At 42.5% G+C, this 27,017-nt stretch overlaps 1 long non-coding RNA gene across 1 annotated transcript in view; it reads right to left on the bottom strand.

Moving 5' to 3' along the window:
- Positions 1-26,809, bottom strand: part of LOC135974668 (uncharacterized) — a 42,038-nt gene extending 15,229 nt beyond the window's left edge. The window contains exons 1-3 of the long non-coding RNA XR_010591796.1: positions 26,191-26,809; positions 25,147-25,328; positions 23,831-23,949 (exon numbers count right to left, since the gene is read on the bottom strand). This is a non-coding gene — a long non-coding RNA (uncharacterized LOC135974668). The remainder of the gene's footprint in view (positions 1-23,830; positions 23,950-25,146; positions 25,329-26,190) is intronic.
- Positions 26,810-27,017: the final 208 nt, after the last annotated feature.

The following is a 27,017-nucleotide window of genomic DNA, read 5'->3' as shown; positions in this document are numbered from 1 at the left end:
TCCCATTGAAGTCAGTGGTGAAACTCACATTGGCTAGGATTTCACCCAATGGGACTTATAAGACCATTTCCTAACTAAGGGGATGCACACTTGCTGTTGGCCAAGCTCATTGCTCACACCAGAAGCTCCTTTCATTCCTCCATTCCCCACCACTCCCAACAAGCTGAGACCACCCTCTCATCCCCTTCTATTTCAGGGACTCTGCAAACCCACCTTCCTTTGTACCAAGGGCTCTGTGTGCCCCCCTATGCCGGGGGTCTGTGTGCCTTTTATTCATCCCTGTCCCCATACAGGGTCCCCCATTCTCTCCCACCACGAAGGATCCTGTGGGAATCCTTGTTCTCGCCTTCCCCTATGCCTATGCCTCTTTGTAACCCTCCCATATGATGGTCCCCATTGTCCCACCCCATGCCAAGGGGTCTTTGTGCCTCTCATGGGAACCCACCACTATTTCCAGTTTTTTCCTGTTGGGGGAAAAAAGGGTCATTGAGCGTGTCAACATGTTAAACTCTTTTGGAATGTCAGATTTGGGATTAGGAATTTCTTGATGAAATATTTTTCTGTCAAAAATGTCTATTTGTCAAAAGATTTAAACTCTTCATCCCAATTGTGGATGGAAAAAAATTCAAAATCTCAATTTTTTTTCCTGGCACATGGGAACTGTTTCTCAGCCAGCTCTAACTGCTATGCTGGAAGGTGTTAATGGCTGCCATCACCAGGTCCCTTGATCTATACACATTAAAGACGGTAACCAGATGTCAGAGACTGTGTTGGTCCCCACTTTCCTCCTTCTGATTTTCCAATATTCACCAAATCAACAAGGTACTTCTTTGCTGAGAACATTTCTTGAAATGATGGAATTGGACTGCAGTGTTCAATTGTTATCCCATTACAAATAGAGAAATGCCATCAAATTGAGTGTAGGGCTTTGCAAGCTCAGCCAATGAAACATCACAGCTCACATTTAGTGCAAAACTTTCAAAAATGCCTAATTGACTCTGGAGCCTCTGGCCTAGATTTGTGAAGGTATATAGGAGTATAAAAATATTGCTCAGGCGTGCAGGAGTGAAATCAGGAAGGCCAAATCACACTTGGAGTTGCAGCTAGCAAGAAATGTTAAGAGTAACAAGAAGGGTTTCTACAGGTATGTTAGCCACAAGAAGAAAGTCAAGGAAAGTGTGGGCCCCTTACTGAATGAGGGAGGCAACCTAGTGACCGAGGATGTGGAAAAAGCTAATGTACTCAATGCTTTTTTTGCCTCTGTCTTCACGAACAAGGTCAGCTCCCAGACTGCTGCCCTGGGCAGCACAATAGGGGGAGAAGGTGACCAGCCTCTGTGGAGAAAGAAGTGGTTCGGGAGTATTTAGAAAACTGGACGTGCACAAGTCCATGGGGCCGGATGCGCTGCATCCGAGGGTGCTAAAGGAGTTGGCGGATGAGATTGCAGAGCCATTAGCCATTATTTTTGAAAACTCATGGCGATCGGGGGAGGTCCCGGATGACTGGGAAAAGGCTAATGTAGTGCCCATCTTTAAAAAAGGGAAGAAGGAGGATCCGGGGAACTACAGGCCAGTCAGCCTCACCTCAGTCCCTGGAAAAATCATGGAGCAGGTCCTCAAGGAATCAATTATGAAACACTTAGAGGAGAGGAAAGTGATCATGAACAGTCAGCATGGATTCACCAAGGGGAAGTCGTGCCTGACTAACCTAATTGCCTTCTATGATGAGATAACTGGCTCTGTGGATGAGGGGAAAGCAGTGGATGTGTTATTCCTTGACTTTAGCAAAGCTTTTGATACGGTCTCCCACAGTATTCTTGCCGCCAAGTTAAAGAAGTATGGGCTGGATGAATGGACTGTAAGGTGGATAGAAAGCTGGCTGGATCGTCGGGCTCAACGGGTAATGATCAATGGCTCCATGTCTAGATGGCAGCTGGTTTCAAGCGGAGTGCCCCAAGGGTCGGTCCTGGGGCCGGTTTTGTTGAATATCTTTATTAATGATCTGGAGGATGGTGTGGACTGCACTCTCAGCAAGTTTGCAGATGACACTAAACTAGGAGGCGTGGTAGATATACTAGAGAGTAGGGATCGGATACAGAGGAACCTAGACAAATTAGAGGATTGGGCCAAAAAAAAAACTGATGAGGTTCAACAAGGACAAGTGCAGAGTCCTGCACTTAGGACGGAAGAATCCCATGCACTGCTACAGACTAGGGACCGAATGGCTAGGTAGCAGTTCTGCAGAAAAGGACCTACGGGTCACAGTGGACGAGAAGCTGGATATGAGTCAACAGTGTGCTCTTGTTGCCAAGAAGGCTAACGGCATGTTGGGCTGTATAAGTAGGGGCATTGCCAGCAGATCGAGGAACGTGATCATTCCCCTTTATTCGACATTGGTGAGGCCTCATCTAGAATACTGTGTCCAGTTTTGGGCCCCACACTACAAGAAGGATGTGGAAAAATTGGAAAGAGTCCAGCGGAGGGCAACAAAAATGATTAGGGATCTGGAGCACATGACTTATGAGGAGAGGCTGAGGGAACTGGGATTGTTTAGTCTCCAGAAGAGAAGAATGAGGGGGGATTTGATAGCAGCCTTCAACTATCGGAAGGGGGGTTCCAAAGAGGATGGAGCTCGGCTGTTCTCAGTGGTGGCAGATGACAGAACAAGGAGCAATGGTCTCAAGTTGCAGTGGGGGAGGTCCAGGTTGGATATTAGGAAACACTATTTCACTAGGAGGGTGGTGAAGCACTGGAATGCGTTACCTAGGGAGGTGGTGGAGTCTCCTTCCTTGGAGGTTTTTAAGGCCCGGCTTGACAAACCCCTGGCTGGGATGATTTATTTGGGAATTGGTCCTGCTTTGAGCAGGGGGTTGGACTAGATGACCTCTTGAGGTCCCTTCCAACCCTGATATTCTATGATTCTATGATTCTAAGGTATTTAGGTGTTGCTCTGCTCAGCATTGCAGCACTTAACTGATTTAGGAGCCTAAGGGCTGGTCTATGCTGGGGGAGGGGATCGATGTAAGTTACGCAACTTCAGCTACGCTATTCACATATCTTAGTTCGACTTACCTGGCTGTCCTCACAGACAGGCAAGTTGACCATCACGGCTTCCCCATCGACTCCGCTTACTCCTCCTGCCGAGGTGGAGTATGGGCGTCGATTCGGGGATCAATTTATCGTGTATACACGAGATGCGATAAATCGATCCCTGATAGATTGATTACTACCCGCCTAGATGTGGCTTCAGTCTTATTTCCAAAACTTACTTGGATACTTAGGAGCCCAAATGCCATTTACTTTCAATGAGATTTAGGTACCTAAGTGCCTAGAGACAAGATTTTCAAATATATTTAGGTATCTACGTGTGCAGACAGGAAACTACTGGGATTTTCAAAAGCATTTAAGCTGCACAGATGCTGTTGAAATCTTTACCTTTGAATATTCATCATCAGTACATAAGGTAAACATGTGTTTATATTAATTAAATAATGTACACTTTTGAGACAATCATAAGCTGATCAGGTACAAACAGAAGAGTAAAGAAATTCTGTAGCTTGCTACAGGTCCATCAAATTGCCTGAATGATCAAATCTCTTGCAAACAACAAAACAGATCCTGATCATAGGGTGTAAATACAGACTTGTGCACAGGTATAAATGATTATAAGATTCAAGGCAGTGAAGTATCAGGCCCAAGGTAAGTTTCAAAAATGTCACTGACTGTGTCAGTACTGTGGGTTCAGAATTCCTCCAGACATTCCCTTTATAACTCTTAGTACTGAGTTAAGAATCCCAGTAATGCACTTTCTCTCTAGTTTTATGGTGAATTGCAAATGTCAAATGTCTCTTCCTCTTGGAACTATAAACATACACTGAATTGGCTCCCCAGTCCATTAAAATTGATCATTTAATTCATCCCCAAAGCTGTTGTTCATTAGCAGTTTCTTAAGCTACAGGGTGTTTTGCAACATTCCCGTCTAAATAATGAAAGGGGAAAATAACATAATCATGTGCTGACATTCTGAGTTATTTTATAATCCACTTTTATCTCTGACACTCCTTCCCCTCTCCAGCTATGCTATTCCCGTCTCTGCTCTCTCGGATCAGATCCTGTCCACACCCTGCAATCCCAGCAATATTCATCCATCTGATTTAGAATGGAATGGATCATCCTTATAATAGAGAACACGCTGCCCCTCCGATCACAGGTGAAGAGAATCGAACGTGCAGCAGCCATTCCCTGGCTGTTCTCACTCACCCACTGACAGGATTCAATATAGAATCCTCCACCCGCATTCCACCTTTATATTTATTAGTGGCATTTATTTAGAACACTGCAGAATGTTAAACCAGTGGTTTGCAAACCACAAGGTATGTTCAATGAGGCCACTGGAAGAATCCAAGGCAGAGATTTAACCCAGAAGTTCTGAATCTAGAAGTATGAGCTTTGACTGTGTTGAACAAGTATCTCTATCAGTGCAGCAACAGAAGCAGACTCAAAAACTTCTGTATGGGGTCTGGCTGAAAGTGTGGGACAAAAAGCCCGCCATGTTGGCCTGGGTTACGCAGTCCTTGTTGCTGTGGAAGCTCATCCAGGGCTTTGGACATCCACAGCAGTTCAATTCCCCTCATACAACCTCTCCAGAGGTAGGGTGATCCGATGTCCCGATTTTATAGGGACAGTCCCGATTTTGGGGTCTTTTTCTTATATAGGCTCCTATTACCCCTCCTCCCCACCCCCGTCCCAATTTTTCACACTTGCTGTCTGGTCACCCTATCCGGAGATGTCATCCCCTATCAATTGTGTTACACATGGGCTACCAGTGAGACAATGAGGTATTTTCTGGGATCCCCAAACTGAAAAGATTGTTGCCTTGGGATTTGGGAGGAAAAGTGGGCCCATGAAATAATCTCTCTTTTAAGAAACGGTTTGCAGAATCGGAAAGCTGGAGAAGCCCTGGTCCAAGAGAAGGCAGTAGTAATACTGTTGTAGACTGTACTGCTTGGCATTATTCCTGCAGAATTTTTTCCCCTCATAGGTGTGGGTGGTAGAAGTGTGATCCGTTCCATGGTTTCTGTCCTGCAGTGGCTCTGCGCTAATATTTGCTTTGTTTCATTCCATGTGGATTTGTATCACCTGGATTTCTCTTTGTTTTGGGGGTTCCAATGAGCCTACAAAACTAAATCACAACCCAACTGGAACCATTATGTTTTGCCTGGCTTCACAACACCACCATGTGAAACTGCGAAAACGAAATTGCCACACTGTATGATAAACTGGCCCAGGTTAACTTTAGAAACCTTAACTTGATTTCCAGTGCACCCAATCTGCATTTGAAATTCGCAACAAAACCCAAAGCCAGTCTGATAGGTTCAGATAGTTTGGACCAGAAAGCATCCAAAATGTGAGGTTTGAGGTACATATTTACTTGTAAATCTACCAATCAACTGCCCACGTCAGCACTCATTGAAGTAGTAGGTGTTTCCCCATCCTCTTCAGTTGGAATGAGAGCATGCCCCAAACCAGAAATTAATAGTATGCTCTCACTTAAAGTATGCACTACAAATAATGTAAAGCCATTTCACAAAGTCTCTCTTTCCCCATAGATTCTGTTTACTCAAAGGAGTTAGGGAGTCAAAAAAAATGTTTGCTTATGTCAGCATCTTAATGGAAACTCTGAGGCAGTGGAGGATTATTTTTCCATTCCTTATGTCAATGGTATTTGCCATTTGCCAATTCACTGACATTTTTGACTGTCACTATACATGCCAGTAAATACCAAACACCAATGGCTGAATGCAAAACAAGAGATGAGGATAATAAACTGATGGAGATTTTAATCCATGAGCCAAATCTGTTGTCATTCTCATGTAAAGGTCATTAAAGGTGCAGATCAGCTGCTTTTGTTAGTTAAAGTTAAAGATTGTTGTCTTGTTAAGATATGGAAGATTCAGAGTTTGAACTCCGTCTCATACAAGCATCTTTCTGAAGCCTTACACGTCTTTTAACGGTTATGCATGTAAGGACAAAAGCAAAGTGACTTTAACAAGACTACTAAGCAAAAAAAATAAATAGAACTCTGATTAATTCATTCCAGAAATTAGATTTTAAAATAATTAAGCAATTTGGGGAAACAAGGAATTATTTATGCACTGTTACATGTTCATAGTTTCCAGGGTTTAGATGTTAAAGTTGTGATCATATCTCTGAGGCTGTTAAAGAGAGAATAGAAATGAAAAAGTTCCAAAGGGGATTTAATTAAAGTATTAAATACTATGAAGGGTACAGCTGCCTCGTTAGTTCATTGCTCCAGCAGAAGCAATCAAGAGTTCAAGCTTAATGACAAATCCATTTAAAACATGTCAAAAGAAAAACATCTTCATTCATGCATAGGCAACTTGTGGAATTAACTATTAGAGGAATCATGAAACTAAGTTTGTTTTTTCTTAAAGGGCTGGATAATTTTATCAGCAATAATAGCTAGGATTCGGTTCTGGTGATGGTGCTTGATCTTGATGCTAATAGATTTAAAGTAAGGTATGGTGGTTGGGTTCAAACCCTAACAAGGGCTAGGATTTGATGGTACCAAAGTCTTACAAACTCTTCTCAGCGGACACAGTGCACTTTCATCAGTAAAACTTTTGTTGGGCAGGGGTGTGAAAAAACACACCCCTGACCAACAAAAGTTTTACCAATGAAAAGCGCCAGTGTGGACAGCGCTTTGTCGATGGGCGACGCGCTCCTGCTGAGAAAGTTACTGCTCCTCATTGGGGGTGGTTTTATTTTGTCAGCAGGAGATCTCGCTCCTGCCGACAAAGAGCGGCTTAACTGGTGAACCTTACAGCGGCACTGTAGATGTAGCCAGAGATGGCTATTAAGCCTAATTCAGCAAAACACTTAAACACATGCTTACGCCCCCCTGAAGTGAGTGGGATATAAGTATGAAACAGGTATGTAAGCAATTATCTGAATTGGGTCCTGTTATTTGATAGCTAAAATAATAACTGATTGCACAGCTGCCTCCAGATCTCATTTATCCATATCACTCTTGAATTCTCTCCCAGATCACAAAGTACAAAGTGTCCTATCAAAAAGTGGCATATGGTGAATGTACTATAGACACCTGTTGTCTAACATACTGTAACAAACACTTGGCCATCCAGAAAACCTTTTCATCCATTCGCTAAAACAGGACAAAAAGAGGAACACGTCTTAATTTTGACTAGCTCTCTGCTGTTCATTCCTGTGGCGTGTGCTCCCCAAATCCTGGGGGATGGATTCAGGAAACTTGGATGCATGGGAACTTTAAGTTCAGAAGTAATTATTACAGTTTGGCAAATAACCCATATATTGCACTTCTATCCTTACACAAACAGGCAAACATCCTGAATGAAGACACATGCAATCTATCTAGGGCGGGAAAAAGTCTCTATTAGGAATGAAATTGATGGAGAATGAACTTTGAATAATTCTAGCAATTTGCCTCAAAATATTTCCCCTGTATTTGATTTTAGAATCTTTGATTTCTGAAGAATGTCTCCCCTTCTACCTCTCTAACGACACCTCTTGGAATTGGAGTTGGGTTCAGGTTTGGAACAACCCGAACTTGTCAGTGTTTGGATTCAGAATTTGAGGTAAGCCCATTAGATCAGTGAAGTCCATTTGCCACATTCACTTCCATGTTTACTTTAAAAAAAAAAAGTTGGGTATGTTTAGACCTGGAGGTTTGGTTCCTCTGTATTTGAAATATATTAAACACAGGCTTAGAAAAATGGTTTGTATTGCTGAAAAGTAGTTGAGACACACAAACAGCTTTCCAAAATGTCTAGGCAACAATGGTTCAGCTTCTCCTGAGTTATGCCATGACAATACTATTGAAGTCACTGAATCTCATTAATCATCAGTGAATGAAGCTGAACCAGTGAAAATGGGGGCAGGGGGCGGGAATTAGCTAAACACCTTTTCTGTGTGCTATAGAAGTTATATCTCATAGACTTTAAGGTTAGAAGGGACCATCATGAGCATCTAGTCTGACCTCCTGCACATTACAGGCCATAGAACCTCTCCCACCCTGAAATCTCCCTTCAGACACTGCTGTATTGGACTACGTCTGAGCAGCATCCGAAATCTTTGACACTCCTAAGATACCTCTGTCCTGCACCCCTTCTTCAGATGCAGGGTCCTGCTGTCCAGTTACTCTTAGCCAATACCAGTGCTGACATCTCAAGTCTCCCCAATAGCTTACCCATGCCCTCCCTTGAGCTCCACCGTCATGGGTACTCTAGTTTACAATTTAAAACTTTAGGGACTACATGACAGTTAAAGCAAGTAATACATGTATTTTTTTATGTGTAAAGTGTGTATGGCTAAGACATCCCTTTGCAAAATCTAAGAGTGACTGACCTAGACAAAGATAAGACACCTGCATGCAAGCCGCTCCATCAGTTTACTCACACCTCCCGAGAGCCTTTTGGGTCTTGATCACTATTCTTCAGAGAGTCCAGGGCCTTTCTGCACCCCCTCACACACACTTTTCTGTCTTGTCTTCCTGGTGATGGTCTCTGTCTTGCTTAGAAAGTGTGTCCTTCTTTAAAGTCAGTGTGTGATACTTTTTCTCTTCTTGTGCTGTGATTCTCCACGATTCACCACTGAGTGGAACTATGGTCTCCAACCCACTGTGTGCTGCTGCTCTAGTGGGTCATTAACAGTTAAGCTTTGTGCCTGTAGCCTTCATTGTCCTGTCATGGTAAGGCTATTCAGATGTTGCTAGCCCTCTCATTTAGGGTCTGACACCCAGGCACCTAACTCAAGAGGGAGGATGCAATCCAACATGACCATTATAGTATACAGTGCAATACACTGTCAAGTTTATATTTGCACAGAGTACATACAATCAAACGGAATTTATAAGATCACATAGGCAGATTCCTCAAACTGTCACAACAATATTGTTGGTCTGTGAACACGAGGACTGATATAAAAGAACCTTCCTAAACCTCAAATGGCCTTATGCTATCCAGAGTAGCTTCCATTGTGCCTTCCTTGCTTTGGACCTTCCCGTGATTGAAAATATAGCTTCACATCCTCTGTCGGTGAAGCTACATGGAAGCACATTCACATCAGCTGACCTATTGTCTTACCATTTTGTTGAATGCTCTTCTTTCTGGTTTAAAAATCAAGGTCATCAGCTCATGAGCTGTTTTAAGGTTAGGAAAGGCTGGAAATTTCACTTGAAATAAAAATCCACTCAAAATTAAAACCAAATCTGAAATGAACCCGTTTGGAGGTGCAGAAAGGTTCATTTATGTTTCCATCTTGAAATGCACTGGCAAACCACAGCTTCAAAATATTTCCAAATGTCTAGAGAGTAAAAATGTTTGACTCGAGACTTGGGGAAAGGTCTGTGGATGCAAACAAAATTAATGCAAGGCACTGCTGGCCCAGCCAGGTTTTGAACTAAAGCTGACTGTGAGGGCATTTGAGTCAAAAATTTCACACAACTCTCTCTGTGACCCTGTAAGTGCCGTGGAAGTGAATGGCTGAAGTATACCTGACATTTGTTTTCTCCCTGCATACTCAGGTAGCTGGGAAATAACATGAATGATAATGAGTAAGAGGAAAAGGAACTCACTCCCATCCCCACCAGTCTGAGATAGTTTAAACTGGGTGGTACAGAAATGGAAGCCAAAGTCATAAGTCTAAAGTATGAGGAGAAAAACCTGGAAGGCATAGTAATGGAAAAACAGACGGCCAGTACTTCAGCTGGTGTAGATTAGCACAGCTACATTAAAGTCAACAGAGTTATGCCAATTAACATCAGCTGAGGATCTGGCCCAATTTCTTTTTCACTTACACGAGTTAAGAAACAGAGAGATTCAGCAACATGCCTCTCTGCTGAGTCAACAGTGTAGGAACCTTTCTTTCCATGTGCATTAGTTTTGCAACTATGGCAACAGTGTATGCGTGAGGAAAGGAAGCTCTTAAAATAGGCTCCTGCTCCTAGTTGGAAAGAGCTGACAGCAAACATGTGTGGTCATCTGAGACCTGATAGCCAGGCAGAGCGCTATTCTGAGACACCCACTGTGGGGCTCTTTGCAGATAGAGACTGAACCAAAAGATGAACTCCCCAGAGAGATGGACAATCGGAGGGGGGAAAAAAAGCCTGCTATATTTCTAAAACACTTCAGAATCTTTCTCTGGGATAGGCAAAGGCTTGACGTTTGTTTCATCTTGCCCTCTATGGTTGCCTTCCCCAACCATGGTGCATCCACCTACAAGCAAATCTGTACTCAGACATGTTCAACAACCAGGCCATCAGCTATAAAATATTCACTGGCCGCTGGTCCTGAGAGAAACCATTTTTGTTGACAAATCCACTGACCCATTGCACAAGAGTGTTGTAAATACAAGACAAATTGCTGCTTTATACTAAGTGAAAACTTCAGTAATGAGTTTGCAGTAGCCTATGGTAATAAGTTGAAGTTACGGGAGGATCTGTGTCTAATTCTAGCTCAAACAGTCTGCCACGCAATCATGGGGAAGGAAAAGCTAGCATACAGATAAATAGCGGCTTCGGCTCACATGCTGCTACCTGTTTCAGTCTTCATTAATAAATTAATTAGTTACTGACTTTATTTTAAGCTATTATTAGTCTTTCTTTCTCTCTGCAACAAATTAGGGTTTTCATATCTATCCAAAAATAACACATTCCCATCTGCTGGTTAACTAGCAAAACAAGATGCTACATATGTGTCATGAAGACGCACAGCTGTTCTGTAGATGCACTCCAGAACACGTAACATGGCCATCTTGTAAAGATAGGCTAGGAACTTGATAAAGACAAAGCGCTAGCCACATCCGAGAAATTTCAAAATAAACAAACAATGCTAAACAAATGCTGTAAAAGTGAGTTCTTCCTTCATCATAACTGGAGATGGGGGGGGAGGCGGATGATAGAATCAAACGAGCCTATAGAAAGAATATAATTGTCTGTAGGTTTTCACATTAACTGCTAGAGAACCCTGTTGCCTCCATCCCTAACTTCATTCCACAGAAAACTGTACACTTGTGAAAATGGACGTGTTATGAATGTCACTAATTCTCAAGAGCACCTGTGAAAATCTTGGGAAATGTGTGTGAACTGAAAAATCACGAGTATGGTACAGCTGCACTGCCCAGGTGCCGGTGTATATGTAGTAAAGCACACAAACTGTGGCCCCAATCCTGCAATTCATTTGGTGTAGGCTCCCACATGAAGTCTCACTGACATAAGAGTTCTGTGCCTGAGCGGAGCAACACTGATTTCAGAGGGGCTTTGTGTGGGTGCAGGAGTCCGCGCTGCTGGTTTGAGTATCAGGCTTCACACCCGTTCATGTAGGAAAGTAGCTGCTCTGCAGAGCACTTTCTCAGCCCAAACAGTAATGGTAACATGTGCAACAGACCGTAGGGGGCCAGATTTTGCCTTGCACTACACTTGAGCAAACTCAGTGATATCAACAGGGTCACACATTGCCACTGATTTTAAATTAGGGTCTAGCATATATATAAGCACTAAAATCTTTCAAGTACTACAGTATTGTTGTTTCTAACTCGTTCCTATGTGAAATACCATTCATTTAATCAAAAACTGCATTGAGTGAAAGGAATACAATACTTAGACACACAGACTGGATCTGACAAAAGTCTTAATACTTTTGACAGTTCTGTCTGCTGTTTCTGTCTTCTTTCCTTTATTCCCTGCTGTTTAAGGTGCCCTGTACATGGGGTGAGTGACATGTAATACAGTACATGCATTTTCATTCTTTCCATGGCTCAAATAGTCAGGCATCTTTAAGAGAGAGCCAGTTTGAGCTGGTCTAGCCTTTTATCACTTACACATTTAGATATGCTCTTTAGATCAGATTAGCTAATGAATTTCCTGGGACATGAGTATTTATTCTACATCAGTTAAATTTCTGTAATGTGGCATCTCTGCTTTACTCCAACTGTGGCTGTATGCAGGATGTATTAACATTCAATTCTTTATGTAGGCATCTATTTTTTGCATGGAAATTGTCTGTTTTACATTTGCATTTGGTCCTAAAACTAAAGCAAAGAATCCTTAATGAACAAAACAGGTGCTGGGTTTTGTTTTGAGGAGGGGAAAAAAAAAAAAAGATGTCCAATGTAGGTGGAAAATAATCCAATAATCAGATTCATACACAATATATTTCCCTTATTTAGAATTATTATAAAGGTAAAGAAACAAAGCCACATCATACTTTCCATGCACACTGTTTTCTGTGAAGAGAAGTATCTCTAAAGTCACTCTATATATGGGAAGCTGAGGCCAGAGAACTTAAGGAACTTGCATGAGTTCACAGGGGGAGTCTGTAACAGAGTGGGAAACAGAACCGCCTTAGTTATCAGTAGGATTTACTGGCATCTTGTAGAGGTTTGCTGGGGATGGTAATTGAACTCCAAGATCCCTGACTCCAAGATTCCCATGTTCAAGTCATTAGACAATACAATAGTAGCATTAGTTCATACACAATAGCAGCATTTTTGAAAAACTGCAAGAAGATTCACAAAAATAACTGCACATTTGCCACATTCAAAATTCAACCCTGTCGAGAGGATACATTTGGTTAGGTTAAATACTTTCTATTTATTATATGTGCAATTGTTAACACCACCTAGAGTTAAGGTTGAGTAACACTTTCCATTATAAGACCCTGTTTTCAGTTATTTGTAACTTTGCCAACTTTAACCATTTGGGCTGAAATTTTCCATGCCGGTCGTATGCCTCAGGATGAGATCACATTGTTAAAAATAAATCCAATAAACTGAACACGCACAGCTGTGCCTGTCTTCTCTATAGCTAGCCATTGGTGGTTCCACCCCAAAAAGAACAACGCTTGTCAATTTCCATTTTCCCAACCTCCCTCACGCCACACTCACTCACAACTGAATATATATATATATAAAAAAATGACCTTTCCTCAAAAACGGTGTTTTTGGGGGGAGAGGAGAGAAGTGTGTGTGTGTGTGTGTGTGTGTGTGTGTACACGTGTGTGTGTGTGTATATATATGCATGTGTGTGCACGTGTACACACACACACACTTCTCCCCTCTCCCCCCCAAAAACACCGTTTTTGAGGAAAGGTCATTTTTCAACTAAAAATGTTTTGTTTGAAATTTTTGGATCAACTGTAATATATACGTTGCCAAATTTGCTTAGTCTTATCTATCCTGACTTCCATGCTTTTTTGACAGAGTAAGCAACTGCCTTTCAGCAGCTTTCCTTATACTTGATAATATTTCAGTTCTCTAAGCCAATGTCAATAACTCCACCGAAGGGCTTTTTTTCTACAGGAAGGAAATTTCAACGGCTCGTTTTATTTTGGGGGACACCCACCTCACCAAAATCAGTTTTAAAAAGCACAAACTGGACAATACTTATGGTCTTCTGCTACCTTCCCCCTCTGTTGTCTCCCCCCACCCAAGAGTGACAGTAATTATCTAAATCCTAGTAATCAAAGATATACAGTAAAACAGATTTTTTTAGTATGACAGGAAACAGTGTTTAAAATAGATTTTAAAGGGATATTATTAATCTCTATTAACACAAGGTCTAATAAATGACAACAATGACTAATTGATGTTTCTGTAGTTTTGCGTATTTTCACGTAGGAACGTGCTGCTTAAAGCACAGCTCTTGCTGAGAGAATAAAGTCCATGTTGTGACTCATAATAGTGGAAGAAGGTATATGACCTTTTTGAGTGAGAGAGGCAGAGAGGGTTGCCAGGCGTCCGGTTTTCGACCAGAATACCAGGTCAAAAAGGGGAACCTGGTGGCTCCGGTCAGCACCACTGACTGGGCCGTAAAAAGTCCGGTCGGCGGCGCAGTGGGGCTAATGCAGGCTTCCCTCCTGCCCCGGCTCTGCACTGACGACTGGGAGTCGTCTGAGGTAAGCGCCGCCCAGACGAAGCCCGCACCCCAAACCCTCTGCTCCAGGTCGGAATCCCCTCTCGCACCCAAACTCCCTCCCAGAGCCCGCACCCCGCACACCTTCCCTCCCCAAGTCCTGCACCCCAACCCCCTGCCCCAGCCCTGAACTCCCTCCTGGAGTCTGGGTGCAGGAGGGGACTCAGGGATAGGATACATGGTTGGTGTGCAAACTCCCTCCCGGAGCCTACACCCCTAACCCACTCCCACACCCCAACCCCAGCCCTGAGCCCCCTCCCACATTCCAAACCCCTCGGCCTCAGCCTGGAGCCCCCTCCTGTACCCCAAACTCCTCATCTCTAGCCCCACCACACTCCAGAGCCTTGAACCCCTCATTTCTGGCCCCATCCCGGAGCCCTCACCCCCTCCCACATCCCAACCTCCTGCCCCAGCCCAGTGAAAGTTAGTGAGGGTGAGGGAGAGCGAGCGATGGAGTGTGGGGGGTGTGGAGTGAGTGGGGGGTGGCTCAGAGAAGGGGTGGGGAAAGGCAGGGCTTCTGGGAAAGGGAAGAGCAGCGGCGGGGCAAGGGTGTTTGTTTTTGTGCAATTAGAAAGTTGGCGACCCTAGAGCCAGATGGAAGCACAACCCATGTCTTAGTGACACAGTGGCTAACAACATATGATGAGAAATAAGAGCGCCAGTCTGAGCTCCGGGGTTTTCTTGCAGTCCTTACTCAAGCCAGATCCCATCTGATTCAAACCACTGAAGTAAGAATCCATGGATTTGGCCTGTGGATTTTATGAGCAAATACACAGGGCAAAACCAGACGAGAAAGGTTGAAGAAACAGCAGGCAGAATAGAATTTTATCTCAGCCCTTTGTAAGGGTATTGGTGCCATTGCAGGACTGACTGATTTTTCTGGTGCTTGGCTGACCAGTTCAGGGGGGGAGAAAAACAGAACCAATCTTTTCAAAATAGAAGGTCCTGCTTTTGGTATTGGAAGTTCTCAATTCAATCCCTACTGTTATATCGGAAGCTCCACTTTTAGATATTTATGTAATGACTGCCATCAGGTTCTAACATTTGAGCTAACGGAGTAAGTCCTCTCGCTAACAGCAGTAGTAGACTCAGATTCTCTGTGGGTCAGTCACTCTGGGGAGGATGCACAACACATACTGAACAATGGATTACATGTAGAAACATTTCCTTGTTAAATGCCTGACATAGCAAAAGAAGGTAGCTGTGGTCTTGGGTAGGATGTGATAAAGGAATTAAAACGTAAAAGGATCCATGGTTCTGATCTGACCTGAACTCACTAGTGTGGTCTGGGACCTTGAGCAATTCATGCTATGTGGTGGTGTCTCAGAAATGTTGTGGACAGTTTCGTTTGGATATATCCCTCAAATTGCAGAAACTTAACAAAATATCTGGAGGTCTTTTCTCTCCCTTCCCTCCATTTTCCAGCTGAAATAGGCATTCCACATACAGAAATTCCACCAGCAGTTCCTTGAGGTCCCCTATGATTCTATCTTGTTTCCCTGAGAACAATCAAACCTGTGGCTGATCCATCTGCCTGAGCAACCTGAATCTGGATCTATAGGACATTTCCTTTCTTCTTTAATCCCCAGCACTTGCCTTTATCAGTATCTCACCAGGACAGTGGCAGAATCTCTGCTGGACTGACTATTTTTTTTTCATATTATCTTAAATTCTTCATGGCTTTCCTGGGTCAGAGGCACTTCAGAATGCATTGCGTGCCAGTGGCTCGGGGGGACCCGTTATATTGATCTCAAGTGCCAAACTCACTGTCTAACAATAAAACAGCGATACTTAGATTCAGGGTTTTATTGTACAGAGGCTTGGTTTCTTGGCTTCTTAGCAAACACCCCAAATCATTCACACCTCCAACCTCATTATCACACAGCCATTATCTCCCTCATCGAGAAGCAAGACTTGAAGGGAGTATGCACATTGCCTATTCCCGCCCCCTCTGACCATTTTTAACCACGCTTATTGAAAAACACCCTGATTGTTTAGGCTTTAAAGCTGGATTGTGCCAATCAGAAAGCACACAAATCTAACCCTTCTCCAGTTGATACTTCCATGCAAATCAAAACACCGTTAAAATTCTCAACCAGAGACATCTCTCAGAGACTCCATCACCGCCTTTTTGTTATCCAAATATTTGAGGTGATTTATGTGGCAAGTGTCCTCTGATAGTTGTTTCAGGCTGTCTTCCTAATTATTATTGTTTTTACATCATTATCATGGTATAGACATCTTTGTTTAAATCCTGGCTGACTTTACAGAGGCAATTTGTAAAGGAAGAAGAAAATGAAAATCATGGAGTCAAAATATATGCTCGCTTTTTTGGGACAGGTGCCAATTCAATTTCAGCTGGCACAGAAGTGAACAATAACTACTGAATTGTAATTGCTTCTCATCCTCCGGGAACCAGTGCACTTCATTGTGCAGCTCCACACTCATATTCTGGTGACCCTGTATGATGATTACCATCATTCTGGATGATCAGGACTGAATGCATTGGTTTTGAGAGCTCATCTATACTATATTCATCCTCAGAACCCACCAATTCTGTCCCTTAATAGGGACAGGTGAAATAAGGAAAAAGTAAAACACCTTTGCCCATACTTTACCCCAATGAGGAATGTATCTATCGCTCTGCTGGATTATTGATTGTGGCTGCAATAAAAATGACTGTTTCTCTCCTATTCTTGTAACTCTGTATGTGACTCAAAGAGTTATGGAAGAGATATAAACAGTCACATAACCAGCCTCTAACCAGTGTGAATCAGGAGGAAACATCCCTTGGGGACATGTTATCCCATAACTGCCTACTGCAGGGTTTCTTGCACCTTCTTCTGAAGAATCTGGTAGTCACCTCAATGGCAGACAGGCTACTGGATTAGATGGACCATTGGTCTGATCTAGTTATATAATTCCTATGATCCCACATGAAAGGGTAAAATAAGTGAGAGGTGTGATTAAGGGGGGTCCACATGGACTGCTGGTGGAGAAGGAGTCATAGAATAAAACAGGGCTTGATGAGAAGACTCAATATTTTGGCTAAACGGTCAAGCTTTTGGATGCATAACTGAACTAAATCCAAACTTCAGACCTGAAGCCTGAGCCAATTCTCTTAATGAGCCTCCAGTGTTAGAAAATACTGTTTTTGCAGTGTTCTCAGCCTCTAGTGGGCCAGGGATTTAACCTAGATCCCTCCCCATGGCAAGCCACTAGTTCTCCTTCCACTTGGTGTGGTGGATTCCAATTCCAGTAACAGCTACAGCTGGTGCCCTTGATAGCTCAGTGGTTTGAGCATTGGCCTGTTAAACCCAGGATTATGAGTTCAATCCTTGAGGGGGCCACTTAGGGATCTGGGGCGAAATCAGTACTTGGTCCTGCTAGTGAAAGCAGGTGGCTAGACTCAGTGACCTTTCAAGGTCCCTTTCAGTTCTAGGATATCTCCATTAATTAAAAAAAATATATATTCTTACTGCAACGTTAAGTGCAAGGGAGAATACAAGCTTTTCTGCTCGGCATATCTCAAAATCAACCTTGACTCAGGTCAGGTTGGAAGGATCAAGCCCTGACTTACAAAATTCTAAGCACTGGTGAGAATAAAGAGAAAGAAAAGCCGCCTTCTCTTGTATTGCTCCCCAAAAGTATGAGTTCAAATTTACATTTTTTAACCTCAAATATTTGTGACCCTGCTAATGCTTTTGTTCTGGCAGCTCTGAATGCAAAAAGGGGAAAAAATGACAGACATAAAATAAGCACGTTTTAGCCACAGCTGTTTCCTACTTCCTTCAGAAAGTGATTTAAACACCTTGTAACCTAGGGAGAAAAAATGATCATTTTCCAAATGAAATATGTACTGTCTGAAAGACTGCTATAAAACTGCTTGTTACTCCGTAGGATAATCCCTCAAAATTATCACCTAACAACTTGGATCACTTTTAAAAACTAAAACTAATCATTCCTAAAATGTCCAGAGAGAGAGGGAGAGTTGACAGGGACTAAGTGAAAAATATGAACAAGTGGAGAAATTAGAGAGAGCAAGCCAAAAAAAAGGGAGTTACATAGACACAAAGTTCTGTCTGGTGGCAAATATAAAGGGAAGAGGTATAGTCACCTACTGTATCAATCAGACAGGCTTCTGGACGTCCTTCTAATCTGAGGATAAAAGTCTAGGGCTCAATTCTTGGCTTCCCGTCTTTGGGCTGGGTGCAGGAAGAGGGGTACAGGAACAAAGGTGGTTTTATGCTTCCCATATTCTGGGCAACCAGAGGCCTTCCTAGCCCCTGAGGCTGCTCTAAGTTACATTCTGCTTCCCTTGTACCTGCCCTGGAAAGCAGGTGATAGCTATAGAGCCGTGAACTGTGTCCATTCCCCTTTCTTAACCTTATACCATGACGTCCTTCCTACTGTCCACTCCCAGTTCTCTCTGTGCCCCTATGCAGGGGGCCTGTGAAAGCCCCTTCATGCTGCCAGAGGTACATGAGGTCAAAGGAGCTATACCGGTTTACACCAGGTCATGGTGTGTCCTGGTATAGCTGTGATCTGTCTGCACAATGGTAAAGGGGAAAAAAGTTAAACTGCCAACTCTATTCTGATTGCAGAATATTAAAGGTGGCAACGTAGAAGTCAAAAGGAACCCAGCTTGATAGTCAGATCCTACGGTTGGTTGCAATGCTGGTATTTAGGACAGCATCTTTTGACCTGTAAACTGAATATATTTAATATGGAAGTCATGAAGAAGAAAAAAATATAGAGCCCCACGCTTTAACTTTTTCCAAGTATTTTCTGACTAAGCCCCGATCTTTCAAATGCTTATACATGGGCTTCAGTTTAAGTCCACAAATCTTCTCATTGAGTTTAATGACGACATTCACAAGGGAAAGGTTAAGCTTGTGCTTAAAGATCTGCAGAACTAGGGCCCAAAACGGAACTTTAAGGAATGTTTAGGGAAATCTACAAAATAATTTTAATATTGGACTCTAAAAGCATTGCTGTTTAGAATGAGAAATATATATTGAAGTAAGACACCTGCCTATCAATCTGTAATTCAGCTTTTGCATGAGACACAGGACGACAGGTATTTTTTTTAAAAAGTCTTTGAAATAAGAAGCAGATGGTCACCTCACAGCACTTGTCTTGGAAAATAAATGAAAGGAAAGAAAAGGAAATTGACTAGAAGTTGTGTTTTTATATACAGTGATCTGGTCAGAGATCTGGAAATAGTTTGACAATTATTTGAAATAACACATGGCAAATTGTCGCCGGATGATGAAAAATCCACAGAGGGAAAAAAAATGTTGTTTGGGTTGGAAATTTGGATTGTGCTAAAACCATTGTAAGGAAAAAAGATATCCCATCTCGAACCAAATTTCCACAGATTTTTCCCACCCTAACATTACAGGAATTTTAAACATGAGTAAAAATCTGCTGGTGTTTCTCCTTGGATTTTTAAACCATCAGGACATATAAGGATCTTTAACTGAATGTGAAGGGTTTTATTTTTAATTTTATTTATTAATCTGATTCACAGGTGTTGAGCACCAAAATAACTTTGTCTGGAAATTTTAACCCCATCCCGTCTGGCACCGGTATTGCACCATCCAGCGACCTGTGGCCAAAAATAGTTAAATCTGATCAGATCCTCTACTGAATATCCCTTTCACTTTCACATGCAGATTGTACACTGTGTTACTCGAGCCAAACCAACCCTGACATAACATATTTATTCTCCTTATCTCCCTCATAAACAACTCTTTTCTACAGTTAAAAAAAAAGGGAAATATGCCACCCGCAATGAAGCACTAACTAAATGAAAACAAACAAAGCAGCATGAGGTCCCCAAATGTCTTGATCCCAGCATGTATGTGACTGACTTGGACTGTCTGAGGTTGATTTCTGGGAAAAAATATGTCCATTCTATTGTCACTATAACTGTAACTAGTATGATATCATAAATCCCAAATCAGCATTAGCATTAGTCATTAAGTTATGGACTTCCTTTTTCTTTTATACATGCACTGAAGGCCAACTATAGTCTTTAATGGAAGAACATTTATTATGCTCTTGGGCCATTCGTGGCTGGAGAAGAGGGCATTTGGGCAAGTTTTTGCCCCAAATCAGAGGGAAACAGGAAAAAAGTTGACTGCAAATAACTTCGCTTTTATAGCCAAGTGGGAATTGAAAATACCTTTTACATTATTTCCACATCTGCAAGGCACATGCTTAGAAGATTTCATTAAAAAAAAAAAAACCCTACTCTCTACATGAGCAGGTTGTGACATAACCCAGGTATTTGTTAACCCTAAACACATTTTCTTTTATATCTGATCAGTCTTTGTCTACAAAATCTTAATTTCTGGGGGGCGGGGTTTATAACCATAATGGGTGCGTTCAGTGGTGATAAGGCTAATTATGTTCTTGGGATGGTGTCAGGAGGATAACATTTAGTCCATCCTTTTCTGTGTGCACTCAAAAATCCATTTGCAGTAAGGAATGAGCACGGCCTCTGTGAAAGGCAACAGGTCTGAGCAGAAGCCTGTAGAGAAGAGTGCTTCCGGGGTGGATTCTCAGTAGGTTTGTGCAGGAGGCATATTACTGTCAACTGGGGAAGATTTTCAAAGACACAAATGGCAGTTACGTACCCCACTCTCATTCACCTAATTCCCATTTATACCTTTGAAAAATCTCTCCTGTATTCTTTCAGTTCTGGAGAGCAGGGCTATGTAAAAAATAATAATATTCTTGTTAACGTTAATATGATTATAGCATTAATAATTGTATTAATAATCATAGGTCACAGTTAAAATTAATTTGGCTCCAAGTGGGTTTTATCCACAGTACAAAAAGCAAAAGCCAGGGCCAAATCCTTGCTGCCACTTGACGCCAATGGGAGTTTTACCACTGACTCAATACCAGCAGAAACAGAAAACTTATCAGCGCAGCCAGCAGTCTAGGCTTAGGGGAGATTTAACTTACGCTACCCTCAGCACTGATGTCCCTGTTATTTTAAGGAATTAGATGAATTTGCAGAGCTGTGAAGGAGTAGCTCTTTCAACACCTACCTGCATTATTCTTGACTCAAGGCAGTACAGATTGTTGCTCATTTTCATGAGAATCAAATTCAGCCTTAAACTATTAGTAAAAAAAAAAAAAAAAAAAAGACACCCATGTTTGTCCGCTTTTTGAATGAGAAAATGAAAGAAGTGAAAGTTTTAACTGTTATTGGGACCAAGTTTTTCATGCACATTCTTATAGGCCAGCCAGAGAGCCCATCCCATAGAAGAGAATGAAATCTTAAGGCACCTGAACTACAACTTCCATGAAGCACAGTGACACTATTTTTAATGGAAATATGTTGTGGTTTTTTTTGCCAAAAGTCAAAATTTTCCATGGAAAAGTCCCCCCATTTTTTGAACAGTTCTAAGAAACAGGTGTCTTTAATGGGAGTGAGTGTCCACTTGACATGGAACTGAGGAACATGAGTATTTGTCTAAATACTTTACCCACTTGCTGGGTTTATCCATTTGTTAGGTGACATGAGAAGCTTGGTGGCATTCAGAAAAGCATCATTACCATCCCATTCTCTTCCAAATTGCTAAGGTGCCAGATTGCCAAGGGCTCATCACCCATAAATAGAGCCAGATTTTCAAAAGAACACCCCCCCCACACCTTGGCACCTCACTAAGCATATTTTCAAAAGTGCTCAGAATTCAGTAGCTCCTAATGTGACATTTATGGCCAGATAGTTAAAAAGAGTTCAACACGCAACAGGATGAGCTCTTTTGAAAAACTGGCAGCTAACATCTGAGCCTCAGGGTCCCCTTCTGTAGAATTTGTTAATACTTAACTTGCCTAATGCGGCTGCTGAGTAGAAAAATCACCAATGTGATGTACGGATGATGATTGAATTAGAAAATTCTATTAATAAAATCATGCAGTTATCTCAGTTGGCCTTGGTTCTAAATGTGATGTCTTACAGGAAAAGGAAACGCAGGACCTGCTGCAGAACATGGGACTGCACAAAACTGACCTGAGTGCAATTTGGAGCACCTTAAAACCAGACAGATACCAATAAATTAGTGGGATATGAGAGAAGAGGCAATAAAACTGATAGGACTATAGAGGGTTTGATTTATAAGGAAAGACTAAGATTGTGTGTACAGGGCCGCCGAGAGCGGGTTCGGGCCCCAGTGAAAAATGTTTTTCGGGCCCCCCCAGCAAGGGCAGACTGGCTAAACAGGGCCGACGAGGGACCCAGAATTTTTTGAGCCCCCCAGCAAGGGTGGACCAGCTAAACAGGGCCGACGAGGGGCGGGGGAAGCCGGACCCCGGGTCCCCTTCTGGACTGCCGGGCCCCGGTAATTTGTTCCAGCTTCCCCCCCTCTCGTTGGCCCTGTGTGTGTCTAACTTGGCTAAATTATAATTAAATAGAGCCCTGACAGGTTCAGTCTGAAAAGATTTGAAGGTTGTAAACTAAAAAGGATGAAGCAGAGTTGTTGACAGTGGACAAGGAGAGCATTGGTAGGAAAACGGGGGACAGGATAGCGGGGAAAAAATTCTTAACAATAAGGTCTATTAGACTGCTGCCTTACAGTATCCCAAAGGAAGGTGAAACCAGTCACCAAAGGAAGTGGTGGAAGCTACTTTGCACAAGTGACTAGGTTAGAAAATGGCCTGGAGAGCTTTATAAAAGAAGTTTAGTGGAGACCCTGGAGAGGGAGGAGGGGAAATAACTCAGTAGTTTGAGCATTAGTCTGCTAAACCCAGCGTTATGAGTTCAATCCTTGAGAGGGCCATTTAGGGATCTGGTGCAAAAATCTGTCTGGGGATTGGTCCTGCTCTGAGCAGGAGGTTGAACTAGATGACCTCCTGAGGTCCCTTCCAACCCTGATATTCTATGACCTCAAGGAGTAGCCCATTTACTCAGAAACATTACCAAAATCCAGTCAGACATACATCCAAACAAAAGATGGCAGACTAGGTAGAAGTACTAGCTATGGCTCGAACTGAAATGGATGGGCAGAGGTACAACAGCAAGAAGAATACAGAATAGGGAGGAATCTCTATAAAGATCAGACAAGTTGAAGGAGGAAGCAACCATAACACCAATACATGTATCATGGTTAAGTCATGAAACATAACAAAAACATGGGATGGGATTTTCAAAAGTGACTTAGGTGCCTAAAACACCCCCAAACAGCTTGGGTACAGAGAAAAACAAATGAACAAAAACTTAGAAAGTTTTCAAGGGACTCATTCATTGGAAAGGCATAAAAGACAAAGAGAGATGTGCATGTAGAATATATATATCTTTAGGCTGGGGGAAACAAATAATACAAATTAAATTAAATTGATAAGGAGCCATCACAGCACTCACTGATCCCCAGGCCCTGAATATCTCAGGATATCTGGAGGAACTATGACTCCAAGAGGTGATTCTAGATCTTTTTCTGGATCTCCTTATGAGGCAGCACACTATGGGATAAGAACATAAGATAAGCTATACTTAGGATACTGGGCTAGATGAACCATGGTCTGACCGTCTCCGACAGTGGTCTGTACCAGAGCTTTGGAGTGTGGGGGTGTACAGAACAGGGTACTTGGAGCGATCCACCCCTGTCTTCTCCTGGCTTCTGGCAGTCAGAAATTTTAGATCACCCCAAGCATGATGTTGCATCTCTGATCATCTTAGTTAATAGGTCCATTGCTGGCTATCTTCCATGAACTTACCTAGTGTTTGTTTGTTTTTTAAATCTATTGTCTTTTTGGCCATCACAGCATCCCAGGACAAGTTCCACAGGTTAATTTTACATTGTATGAAAAAGTGCGTCCTCTTATTTGTATTAAACCTGCTGCCTACCTGTTTTTAGTATTGTGGGAAAGGGCAAATAACTCTTCTCTATTCACTTTTTCCACACCATTCATGGTTTTATAGACTTCATCAGATCTGATGGATGAGAAGAAATTCTCATTCTAGCCCTAAATGAGGGAGATAAATAAAAGTGGTTAATCTAAATCCAACATCCTGGCATCCAAAAGAATGTCGTCAGTCCCAATGTCTCCTATCTCTCTGGGAATGTGCACAAATAGATTAGCAATGATTGTATTCAGCTTTTTGGTTGTTGTTTTGCATTTTTATCCTACAGCTGTAACACTATTTGGAGTACACAGGTGTTTGCACATTCAACTCAGGCTTATGGGAATTTGGGGAGCCAAAAAACCCCCAGCAGACTATTGTTCACCAACCATTAGTTAGATAAATTAGACTCTCTGTTGTTCCTTAATGTTATTGATTTTTTTTTTAAATCTCTGTTCCGTGGAAAGGTTTTGAAGCTTGATGTCTGCTTAGAAAATGATATTGCTAAGAAAATATTAGAGAAGTGTGTGGCCAAAGCAGTAGACTGCAAATCCAAAAAGAGAACAGAACAATGGCCTGATGTGTAGCCAAATGATTGAGTTCACAATGACCTGCAAGTCCTTAGGCTAATGATTAGAAATGTAGCTGTAACCTTAGAGTGGAATTGAATTTGGTTTTATAGAGCAGTGGTTCTCAACCTTTTGGGGCTCAGGATCCCTTTGTAAATGTTTACGGCCTGTTGCAACCCAGTAAATAGTCTGGGGATGGAGGCCTTGGGGTGGTTTCGGTCAGGTCCTGGCCCCTACTGGGGGGTTGGGTCCTGCCCGCCACTCACCCAACAGTGGTGGCTCCTGTGCTAAGGGGCTGGCTGGGCTTGGTTCTCAGCACAGGTATGGCCCTGCCTCCCTGACTGGATGAAAATTTGAGTGAGTGGAGTTGTGACCTGACTTATGGGGTTGCAGTGCCACTCACTCAAATTTGGCCTACCCGGACTCCCATTATCATGAGGGCTGGGCCAAACCTGTGTGGCACTGGGACCCCAGAGGTTGCAGTGCCTGGAGCAGGGAGGCGAGCCCAGCCAGCCACATGGGACAGGAGCTGCCACACGACCCTTTGAAACATTCTTGTGATCCAATTTTGGGTCCTGACCCACAGGTTCATAAACCCTGTTATAGAGCACCTTTCTGCACTTCAAAAATTGCTGAGTCTTCAATAAGAGTAGAGCAAAACAACAGCTGAAAAATTAGGCTCAGATATGCATTTGAAATCAAAAGGAAATTTCAGTTTGACCATGTTCTATTTTGCATTAATTACTCTACCTTTTCCATCACATTCTGTACAAGATGGCTGCTTTACTTAGATTTCCTCTGTCCAGGAATTATAGCATCACAGTCTATGAAAGCTAAGGGGTAACCACTGGAACAAGCCACCAAGGGATATGGTGGATTCTCAATCTCTTCTTGTCTTCACTTCAAGACTGGATGCCTTTCTGGAAGAGATGCTTTAGATAAACCAATTATTGGGCTCAGTACAGGAGTAGCTGGGTGAAATGTCATGTGAGGTTGTGGAGGTCATGTGCTATGAACTCATGATCCCTTCTGGCTTAAAACTCCTTAGAATTAAAGGAACTCTGAGTGTCCCCCACTATGTAGCCCACATTCAAGCTTAAACGTCGCTTTTTATGAGCAATCACATCAAAGAAAGCTCAAGTTATGGGCTTGATGCAGGAATTACTGGGTTAAGTTCAATGGCCCATGTTATCCAGAAGATTAGACTAGAACCTAGTCACTAGATCATCGCAATGGTCTATTTTCTTAGATTTATAGAGTTTATGTCCTTTCTTTCAATGGGGTGGAACAGAAAGGTCTCCATAATAGAAGCTTATCTCAAGTAAAAAAAATATAAGCTTCAGGGCTAGTTACTATGGTGTAGTAACTGTATTAGACTTTTTCTACCAGAGAATCTGGTATATATCCTGACTTGGGTCACAAGATGAAATGAATGTCGGGTTGCACTCTCTAGTGGCTATTTGTCCCCATCATGAACAGACCATATAAGTTACAGTCTTGGCTCAAGTAACTCCCAGGAGTGGAATACCAGGGGCTGTTGCAGATCTGGACGAATGAGCATTGGCAGGATAACTGATTGGAATTTTAGGGGTGTCTGAAAGCCATTTGAGGGGCATTAGCAGCAAAAGCTGTCAAGGAAAGTTTGCACTATGCCTGATCCTAGCCAGAATAATTAGTCCCCGTGTTTCTGTGAATGCCATTAACCATGCATTAAAGTTGAACTTGAAGTCTCTCTTTAACTTTCCCCCAAAGGCTGACAGATCTAATAGTCTAAAACACAATCCACCCATCTACCTTGGGTCATGCCTGCCAAATGGCAGGTGGAGAGACACGGCTGCCAAAGCATATTGACAGCTACAAAAGAAACCAAACAACCCCAAAAATGTGAAACATTTCTCCAGAGTGCAGCTGCAAGAAGTATTTTTGCTAGGAGCAGTTGTAGCTCTTAATGACTGCTGAGCCCCGTTCACTTATGTTCACAGTCTCCGGCTGATTCTTACAAGATGGTGCTGTTGTAGGAAAAAGGATTAGCTGAGTTATATTTTCCAAGTACTTGCATTCTTGCCGCATATTAATGATACCAACAGAAATGTGCTAGGAGTCGGAATACAAATGCCACTACCTCAAGGTTCAGATAGTCCGGATAAAGGTTTCCATAAGGATCCAAACATGGGGCTGCTTCTCAGAGCTGAAATGAGGCTGAAATTTTGTCCGTGGCTGTTTCTCAAGTTACCATGAGAACAGCACCACCTAGCCTGCTTTCGTGGTCTCCTACTCAAGAACACAGTTTCTTTTGCACCAGTTGTACCTTTAATCCTAAATTTCCAAACATGGCAGAACATAGCACAGGTATATCGCAGGAGGAGCTATCCATACCGTCTCTTCTCCCCACTCAACCTCTGAGCTCTCACCCTCACTTACTGTTCCTCACAATTAGTAATCCTCTCCCCTTACTAAACCAATTACTTCATTAGTTTAACAACTGTCACCCAGTGTCAATAATCCTCACCAGTAATAGGTTGGTTGATACCAATTAAGCCTGTAGCATTCTCTGTGCTGCAGCAATGTCAGTGACCGAGGGGCTATCTCTAGCAATCTGATGCAGATTTTCAAAAGAGCCT

Source organism: Chrysemys picta, chromosome 12 (assembly GCF_011386835.1).
Source record: "Chrysemys picta bellii isolate R12L10 chromosome 12, ASM1138683v2, whole genome shotgun sequence".
NCBI lineage: Eukaryota > Metazoa > Chordata > Testudines > Emydidae > Chrysemys > Chrysemys picta.
Note: the sequence above shows the minus strand (reverse complement) of the source record. Positions and strands in the feature narration are given on the sequence as shown.